An 8,677-nucleotide genomic window follows, 5' to 3' on the forward strand; every position below is an offset into this window, starting at 1 on the left:
AAAAACCTAGCGAAGCTGTCCATCAGCTGAAATCAGTTCCAATCCTCTTAGTGTCTAGTTTATGTTTTCATCAATTAAATAAAGGTATCATATGAATGTGCATTTGCAGATCCCTCTTCTCCAGGAGATATGTTGTGCAGAAGAACAAGAACCACATCCAGTTGGGGTTCAGGATTCTGATGAGCAAAGAGCCAACAAATGTTCTGAGGGCTGGAGAAAAATGCCTTCTAGTGAGCTATTGAACGAGCTCAACCTGTTTAGCTTATCAAAAGAAGAGTGAAAGGTGACTTCATTGAAGTGTTGAAGGGCCTTAATGGAGAGAAAAGATTGGGTATGAAAGGGCTCTTTAGTCTAGCAGAGAAAGTCATAACAAGTCTCAATGGCTGGAAGGTGAAAAGAGACAAATTCATATTACAAATAAGACACAAATATGCAACAGCGAGGATGATTCACCACAGGAACAAGCTACCAAGGAAAGTGGTGGATTTGCCATCTCCTGATGTCATTTAATGAAAACTAGATGCCTTTGTGGAATGTGTTTGCCCCAAAAGTAGCTATTGTGTCATACAGGAGGCCTGCGCTATGCAGGGGGTCAGATTAGATGCTCTAATGGTCTCTTCTGGCCATAAAGTTGACTAATTTCTGAAAAACTGAGTGTAGTGCTGGGAGAAGCGTCTGATGTATTACTCTCTAGCCGGCTTGCTTCCTAGAACGAATGCTCCTTGAGTGGGGTGATCCACAGGGAGTAGCTCAAACCTCCAAAGTGCCTGGCCAGGGGCAGGACATTATCACAGCAAGGGAGGAGTGTGGCAGTGACATCACAAAGGCCTTTTGCAGGACCTCACACTATTGGTCAAAGGTAGTGGGGAGGTGGTGACCTCACAGAAAGATGCAACATCAGCCAGGTAGGACAGGGGCGAAGGGCCGGGGAAACCTCAGAGACCTCTGCGGCTTTGCTTCAGCAAGTCTCCTTCTCCAGGTCTCTGTTTGAGGACTGAGAGAGTATTCAGGTTCATGGACGTGAGCACCAGGAGGAACCTCTTTTGAGTTTTCTCCTTCCCTTTTTGTGATTTTACTAGAAAACAGATGTCCCTGTTTAGAAGGTAAGAGCCTCCTCGAGGTTTGAAACCTGTTCAGTCTGATCTCTCTGTTGATAGTTGAAATCTAGGCATGGAAAATACACGTTTAAGGATGCAGAATTTTATTCTGCACCTGGGATTTTGTCCTTTAGAATCACTGGGACATTAGGGTTTGTCCTTTTTGTTTCACCTTTTCCTCCATCCCTCCCTCCCTCCTTTCTCTTTGTCTCTTTCTTCTTTTGTCCTTTCACCTGTTCCCCTCCCAACACCAGGAGCGGTGTGTGTGTGTGTGTGTGTGCTGCGGGGGAGTGCTCGGCAGCACACACTGTGGGAGGTCCACCCAGAAATGTGGAGCTGAAATAGTGCTCGGGCAGTGATCCCCACTGGTGACTTGGGCCATCCTTTGGGCTCTCTGGTGAAAACCCTCGGCCTCCTGTTCTCAGTCTCTACCCTGATTGGCTGAGCAGGGGGTTATTGACAGGGAGGAGACTCAGGTCCTTGTTGCTCTCTTTGAAGACCAAGGAAATAAGTCAGAACCAGTTATATGTTTGATTAATTCTGCTGCTTCAGTGCATTAATAGTCTTTGAATAGTTCATGATTCTCTCTAACATTGCAGTTCTCCTACAATACCTGTTGAACAATTACTGTGCAGTGTTGGTCTGCAGCTCATTTGAGAACACTTTACTAAAGTCAGTCAGTGTTTGAAATTCAAGATCTGATGGTTAGTTTGAAAATCAGGGCTCTTGGGTCCTATTCCCAACTCTGCCACTGGCTGGCTGTGTGACCTAAGACAAGTCAATTCTCCTTTCTCAGCCTTAACTTCTCCCTCTTTCAAGTACGGATAATAAGGATCCGCTTCTACCTACCTCTCGGTGGTTGGAGGATGGGGATCCATTGGAGAGTGTCACTAGGGGTAGTGCACAATATGAGGTGTCCTATTACCTTTGCTCAGAGCAAATTATGACATAATAGACTAGCTGAGATAGTCTCTTTTATTTGTATTATTTTTATTATGAAATTTTTAAGAGCAGCAACTACTTAGCTCAGAGTGAAGCATCTTATCTCATGTTTGTAATCTAAGTGTCTCCTCTTTGTGTGCAATGAGGCAATTTAACACACTCTGACAAACAGGAGATGCTTTTGTTTTGCAACAAAATATTTTTGCAAAGAACTTTCATCCCATTTATTTTGATTTCGAGAAAGAAAGTGGTTTAGTCTGAATGGAATTTTCTGATAGAAATGGTTTCAATTAAATTTCTCCACCATCTCAATTCCTGAGCTCTATCCCTGCCTCTGGGGAATGGAGGTTTCCTGGTTGTTAGAACAGGAGTCAGGACCAGTGGCTTCTCTTTCTGACTCTGCCACCGCCTTGCTGTGTAGGCCCTTGGGTAGGTCACTTCCCTTCTCTGGATCTCAGGCTTCTCCCCATCTGTCCAATGGGAACAGGGACAGTTCTTGAACTCTGGGAAGTCCTTAGCCTGGGTGATATAAGGGGCGTTCAAACCCTCTGTGAAGGAGAAAGGGGAGTTTCCCAGTGTTTAGCACCAAGGAATTCTGAAGTTTGCTAAAATGTCTAGTCTGTGGAAACAAGAAATGGTTGGGGCAAAACTTTTTAACCACTGCCTTTTTTAAAGCCCATTCATGGATGTGTGTCCCTATCTCTCAGGTACCTGGGGTTCTTTGCCAGGAGGAGATAATGGGTTCCTGCCTCTGTTTTTGTGGCCTTAACAAACCAGGTGTTGTGCTCCAGTTCTCGTCTGAGATCCCTGAAGAAGAACATCTTACCACCCTTCAATAAGACAGGACCTATCTTTAAAAGGGAACAAAGAGAACTCTGAGACTTACTAGCTCGCCTCACTTCCATAGCTGGAGAGATACTGGAGTACATTCTTAAACTATCAGTTTGTCAGCAGCACCAACAGGATAGTTTGGTTCTTAGGACTAGTGAGCATGGATTTGTCAAGAACAAATCATTCCAAACCAATCCTCTTTCCTTCTTCGGCAGGGTTCCGGGCCTAGTGAAGGTGGGTAGACAGTAGATGGGATCTAGCTTGGTGTTACTAAGGCTTTTGACACAGTCCCGTAGGACAGTCTCACAAGCAAACCAGGGAAATGTGGTCTAGATGCAATCAGTGTGATGTGGGCGCAGAGCTGGTTGAAAGCCCAGACTCCAAGAGCCCTTCTCCATATCTGGCTGTCCAACAGAGAGGATGTACCTGTTGGGTCTGGCAGGGATCAGTCCGGGGTCTGGTACTATTCAATATTTTCATTACTGATTTGGAAAATGGAGTGGAGAGCATGCTTCTAAAATTTGCAAATGACACCAAGCACTTTGGATCACAGGACTGGAATTCAAAATGCCCTTAACAAACTGGAGAATTGGTCTTCTTGAGCCAAACTCCATGGCTGGACCCCTCTCTTTAGACTGGGATGAAGTGAAACCCCAGAGCCAAACACTCCTCCTCCTGGGCAGTGCGCTCCGTCCTTGAATGGTCAGATGCTGATTAGCACTGTCAGAGCAGCTTTGTCTGGGAGATTCCCAGCACTTTTCAATAGCGGGAAAGTAAGAAATCCCATCAATGGAACTCAGGAGTCCTGACTCCCAGTCCCCTGGTCCAGTGTCTCCAGCGGAGCACACTCCCTCTCATAGGCAGGGGGAGAGGCCATGAGGGCCTGATTGTAATTGCCAGCTGTGGGAGGGAGTGTGCAGCAGTGGTTAGCAAAGGGGCCTGGAAAGAAGGACTGCTGGGTCCCATCTATACTTCTGACACTTGGTGTGACCCTGAGTCAGAAGCTTCCCCTCCCCAGGTTTGTTTCTCATCAGTAGGGTTGGGGTTGCAGTTCTGACAGCCCAGGGGGGTTGGGAGGCTCCAGGAAGGTGTGTAAAGTGCTGGGATTTCAGAATCCCGGAGGCGCTGTCACCCCTGCACTAGGGTGATGTTCTGCACCCCCTGCTGCTGGCCAAGTTTCTCCTTTCCCTGGCAATAAGACAGACTCTTGTTTTCACAGCCAGCTGATCGCCCAGTGTCATCACCCTGCCTGCTGGCTGGGCAGGGTAACTCCTCAGGTCACCACCCTCCTCTCCAGCCTGTCTTGGGCTTGGAGAGTGAGGAGAAGGGCGAGGGATGACATTGAACATCCTCCATCCATCGCTTCATCACCAGAGCAAGTGAGTGGCATTAGGGCTCCATGGTGGCATCCCCTGTCTGTCTGGGGAGAGACAGAAAGAGGGGGAGAGAATCTCTCCCAAAGGACATTAGTTTTGCAAACAGCCCCCAGAAGCCCCTCACTCTCAGACTGGGGAGGGGCTTCTCCAGAGCCGTCTCCAGCGTGTTTGGCAAGGTCCCAGCAATGGGGCTCCCAGCCCTTCCCTTGTGGGAGACTGTTCCACAGGCTGAGAGTCTCTGAGCTGGGCCGGACCCGGGAAGCTGCTGAGCATGGAAATCAGTGGGAAACGAAGGGGCCCTGGCCTTGCTATGTCTAGGGACTTTGAAGTGGGGAATGGTTTCCCAGGAGAAGTTTTGACTCCTGCGTTCTGTTCCTTCTCTAGCCTGGGTGGAGAATGGGTGGGAGGAAGTGTGAGTGTGTCCTGGGCTGGCAGGAGGGAGCTGCTTGTCCAAAGTGACCAGTGGTCTTTGTGACTGACCCCAGTGCTCGAAAAGGACTAGACTCCCCGGTTCTTGCAGCCCCAGGGATGACGAGGGGGAAGGTTGAGGGGGAGCAGATCATGCAATGAACTCCTGCCAGTGTGTGTAGCTTAGACTCCCTGCACCCCCGTGGGGGGAGGAGGAGCTACTCTGGCTGGGGCAGGGATGGGGAGAGACCAAACAAGTTGGTTAGTGAGAGGCTGCCTTGAACCCAGACTCACATCTGCTACCCGCTCGGTTCCAGGATGGCCAGGCTCCTGAGGATGTTCAGGAAGAAGGCTCTGCAGGCGGCCCCAGAGCCTGTGGAAAGCAGCTGCCATCTTCCACAGGAGCCGAGCGGCCCAACCGTCCCCAATGGCGGGGAAGGAGATCGCGGCCGGGCCAGGAGGTGGAAGTGCCCAGCCTCCTGGAAAAGGAAACCTGCTCCCGGTGCAGGCGCAGAGGTGGGAGAGGCACCGTCAAGGCCAAAATGGAGCTGGGCCAGGATGCAGCTGGGCAAGCAGGACCCAGCCCTGGTGCAGAACCGGGCAGGGTGCTTCCGAGGCTTGTTGTGTGGGCAGCAGCAGCCCCAGGAGCCCAGCCCCGATTTCCAGCAGGAGGCATCGCCCTGCCCGGTTAGTGGGGACCTTCCAGCCTTCCCAGGGCAGGAGGTGGAGGATCCCTCTCCCAGCCCCAGCAGCTCGGCCCGCTTCCTGTGGGACAACAGCAGCCCCTGGAACTTGGACAGTAGCGAGGCCGACAGACGCTTCTGCTTTATTCCAGGTGAGGAGCCTGGCTGGGCTCGGAGGGGTAAGGAAGGGGCTGTGAACACTCCAGGCCCAGGCCCTGAGCAGTGCTATGGGGGTGGGTCCCCAGCTCAGGTGTCTGGCCTGAGCCACTGAACCCCACTGACGCCAGATGCTGTCACTTTATTCCTTGATGCCCCATTGGGTTGAGGGGGAGTGTGGGAGGCACCTCCCAGGGAGTCCAGGATTCTGGGTGGAGGGGTCTCTTTGCTATGGACTCCTGAAGGACATGAGGGCTGATGACACTGAGGCTACTTGGAATCAAATACATTTGAGATACAAGTACATAGCCCATATTCATTACTTCAAATACAAAAATGGAACGCACAGCCAGCAAAATTATAACCAGCAAATCATAAACTTGTCATAGACACCTCACACGACAACCTTTGCACAATATTTGCTGCACATATATAACAGTGGTGGCAACAATGATCCCTACGGTCCCAGTTCATATTAATAACGTCACAGAAGGCTATAGAGAAGTGGGAGAGAGGTGTCTTCCAGCTGGCGTGTCTCATCCATTTCCCCCTTGCCGCTTGGGCCGAGGTGGGAAGGGAGCGAAACATCCCCGGCTGAAGATTTTGCGCTCGACCTTGAAGATTAAGCCCAACCCCCCGGCATGGCTAGGTCAGGGTTGTCCTGGTCTCTGGGGGCAGAGGACTGAGCTGGGAGAAGGGGCAGATGAGGGGATTTTGTCTCTGATAGATAAGGGCTTTGTCAGGAGAAAGCTGTAGGTCACATGCTGGGGGTGTCAGTGAGATTTCAGCTGGGGTAGCAGCAGCAGGGAAGCAGTGTGTGTGTGTGTGTGTGGGGGGGGGATTCACTTGGTAAAAATGAAACTCCCAAGCCGCTCCCTTTGCTGGAGCAAAAGCCTCTCATTTATCTCCTCAACTCCCTTCCATGAAAATCTCCACCCCTCCCCTGGTGCTGAGAGACCCTCTTTACTCCCATGGAGATTTGTAATTGTTCTAACTCTTCCTTTGCCTTGTCCAAATTGTTTTCCCAGAAAAATGATCAAGGACATTTCAAATGAGAAAAACAAACGAAACCGGAGAAACTCCCACCACACACAGTTTGGGTCTGAATTTTTCTACTGAAATTTGGAGATAATAAAACTCCTTCCTCTGTTGGCCAGAAACCAAAGCTAGACCTCCCCTGCTGTAGCTGTGACTTCTGCTACCAAACCACCAATGCGCTGTCTCCTCTTGTGAGAAATTTCTCTGCACAATACTGCTGCTAATCCAGTTATTGACTCCAGGAAACATTTTCCTTAGCCTGGTTCCGTGTGTCACTGGTTTCTATAGCAAAGGTCAGTCCCTAGCCCTGTGGTCCGGACATCCTCATTCGCATCAGGCTTCAAGTTGAGAATAATTTCCTATTCCCGCTCTGTGGGAGGGGAGACTTTTAAACGCTCTCTCTGTGCGACTGCACATGGCTAAGCAAAGAGAACAAACCCAAATCCCCCCTGTGCTTTGGGAGCCAGGTTTGCAGTGGGAATTCTGTAGTTCAGATGACTTCACACCTGGTCATTGTGATTCTTTACCAGTTTCTCTGGCATTGGGGCACTTTTACATTTCAGCTATGATGGCTGAGTGGTTAAAGTGTTGGAGTTGAAATCCAATAGGGTTCCTCTGCGCAGGTTCAAATCTTGTTCACAGCGAGGCCTGTGTTTTAGCCAGTATCTTATCCGAGCAATTCCCTGTGTACAACCCCCTGAGACACTCTCAAGTCTCTCCCCACCCCAAGTAAATCCTCTTCTGCTCCTTTCATAGAGATGCCTGGGACACCACCTCCCCCTGTGTCCCTGAGGTGTCAGGCAAACTCTCAGTGCCTGTAGCCTCTGCCACTCACCTAGTGCCCCATAGATCAGCCATAACCCTGGTTCTGCTCCTCTCTCTAGTGTGTGAAAGGAGCCAAGTCAGTGACTCCATGGGATTTTCCCCGGACCCCTCTAGGGCCGGCCCTGAAGGGAAGCACTGACTATCACACTGACAATGCAACTGACCAGCATTGCGGGGGAGGCTGAGGGAGATCCGCACTCATCAGGTCTCTTCTCTCCCCCAAGGTGAGCCAGACACTGCTCTCTCCTGACTCTCACTCTAGCAGCTGGACACTAAGGAGCCATTTCCCCACAGCAAATGCATTGAGTGCCCCTGTGGTGCTGGGGGGGCCTGGCGCTGCTGCTGGCTCTGGGGATGGCAGGGGGGTTGATGTCTGCACAGATTCTCAGCTGCCAGGCCGGAGGGGACACTTGAGACCTTACCAGACTGTCTCATTGAAGACAGGGGGTTGAAAGACCTATACAGACGCTCTCCAGAGCACGGAGCAACATCCGCCCATGCAGCCAGGCAATGAGCATTTCTCACAGCCTGGAGCCAAGGGTGAGGTGGCAGCTACTGTTCCAGCTCCTGGGGGACAGGCCCTGTCAACTAACAGACACTTCTTACTCACCACAGCTAAGGGCGTCGGGTTCCTCCAGTGGGGGTGTGAAGCAGCCATTCTTTTCCTGTCCTTTTTTTGTGCGACTGCTGACAAAAACATCCCAGATAGAGAAGCAACAGGCCAAAATACTGTCATGCAACTGCCAAAGTAGCTCAGTTGGGAGAGCATTAGACTGAAGATCTAAATTTCCTTATTTTAATCCTGGTCTTTGGCAGGCCCTGTCATTATGCTTTGTGCAGAGATGGCTTGCCCTCTGGGAGCACAGCAGTGCCTCCACCCAAGGTGAGTTCCTGACCTTGGGATCTGCAGTAGGAAAACACAGAAGGGGCTTACTTGCCCCTAGTTGGCCCATCTGACCTTTAATGATGAGAGCTGACTTTCCCAACATGGTGGGAAGAAAGTGAGGCAGGGCAGCCTCAGGAATGGTGCCAGAGGGCTGCTAAGCAGGGGTTGGGGATGAAAACTCTTCTGTGCAGCTGAGGAAGAGCAGTACCAAGGAAGGGGCATCTGTAAAAGTGACCCCACACACCTCTCCTCCTCTGGGCAGCTGGTGCTGACAGCTCCAAGGGAAGGCTTAAAAGCCACACAACAACCGAGGACAGGGCAAGAGGAGGGCAGGACCATGCCTATGTGTGGCCTTCAGACAGGCACAAAAACACTCAGCCAGCCTGCTCCCTGCCATGCCAAACACCCACTGAAGGCCACCCACAGACCAGCATG

General features: G+C 50.8%; 1 long non-coding RNA gene and 1 other non-coding gene across 2 annotated transcripts; both read left to right on the top strand.

Annotated features, from left to right (window-relative positions):
- Positions 1-2,884: 2,884 nt before the first annotated feature.
- On the top strand, positions 2,885-5,041 carry LOC127035763 (uncharacterized). The gene is made up of 3 exons (XR_007769930.1): positions 2,885-3,104; positions 4,090-4,249; positions 4,972-5,041. It is a non-coding gene; the product is annotated as an uncharacterized LOC127035763 (long non-coding RNA).
- Positions 5,042-7,093: 2,052 nt separating this feature from the next.
- Positions 7,094-7,175, top strand: TRNAS-UGA (transfer RNA serine (anticodon UGA)). Its single transcript has one exon. It is a non-coding gene; the product is annotated as a tRNA-Ser (tRNA).
- The last annotated feature ends 1,502 nt before the right edge of the window (positions 7,176-8,677 follow it).

The sequence above is a fragment of the Gopherus flavomarginatus genome, chromosome 16 (assembly GCF_025201925.1).
Source record: "Gopherus flavomarginatus isolate rGopFla2 chromosome 16, rGopFla2.mat.asm, whole genome shotgun sequence".
NCBI classification, from domain to species: Eukaryota; Metazoa; Chordata; order Testudines; family Testudinidae; genus Gopherus; species Gopherus flavomarginatus.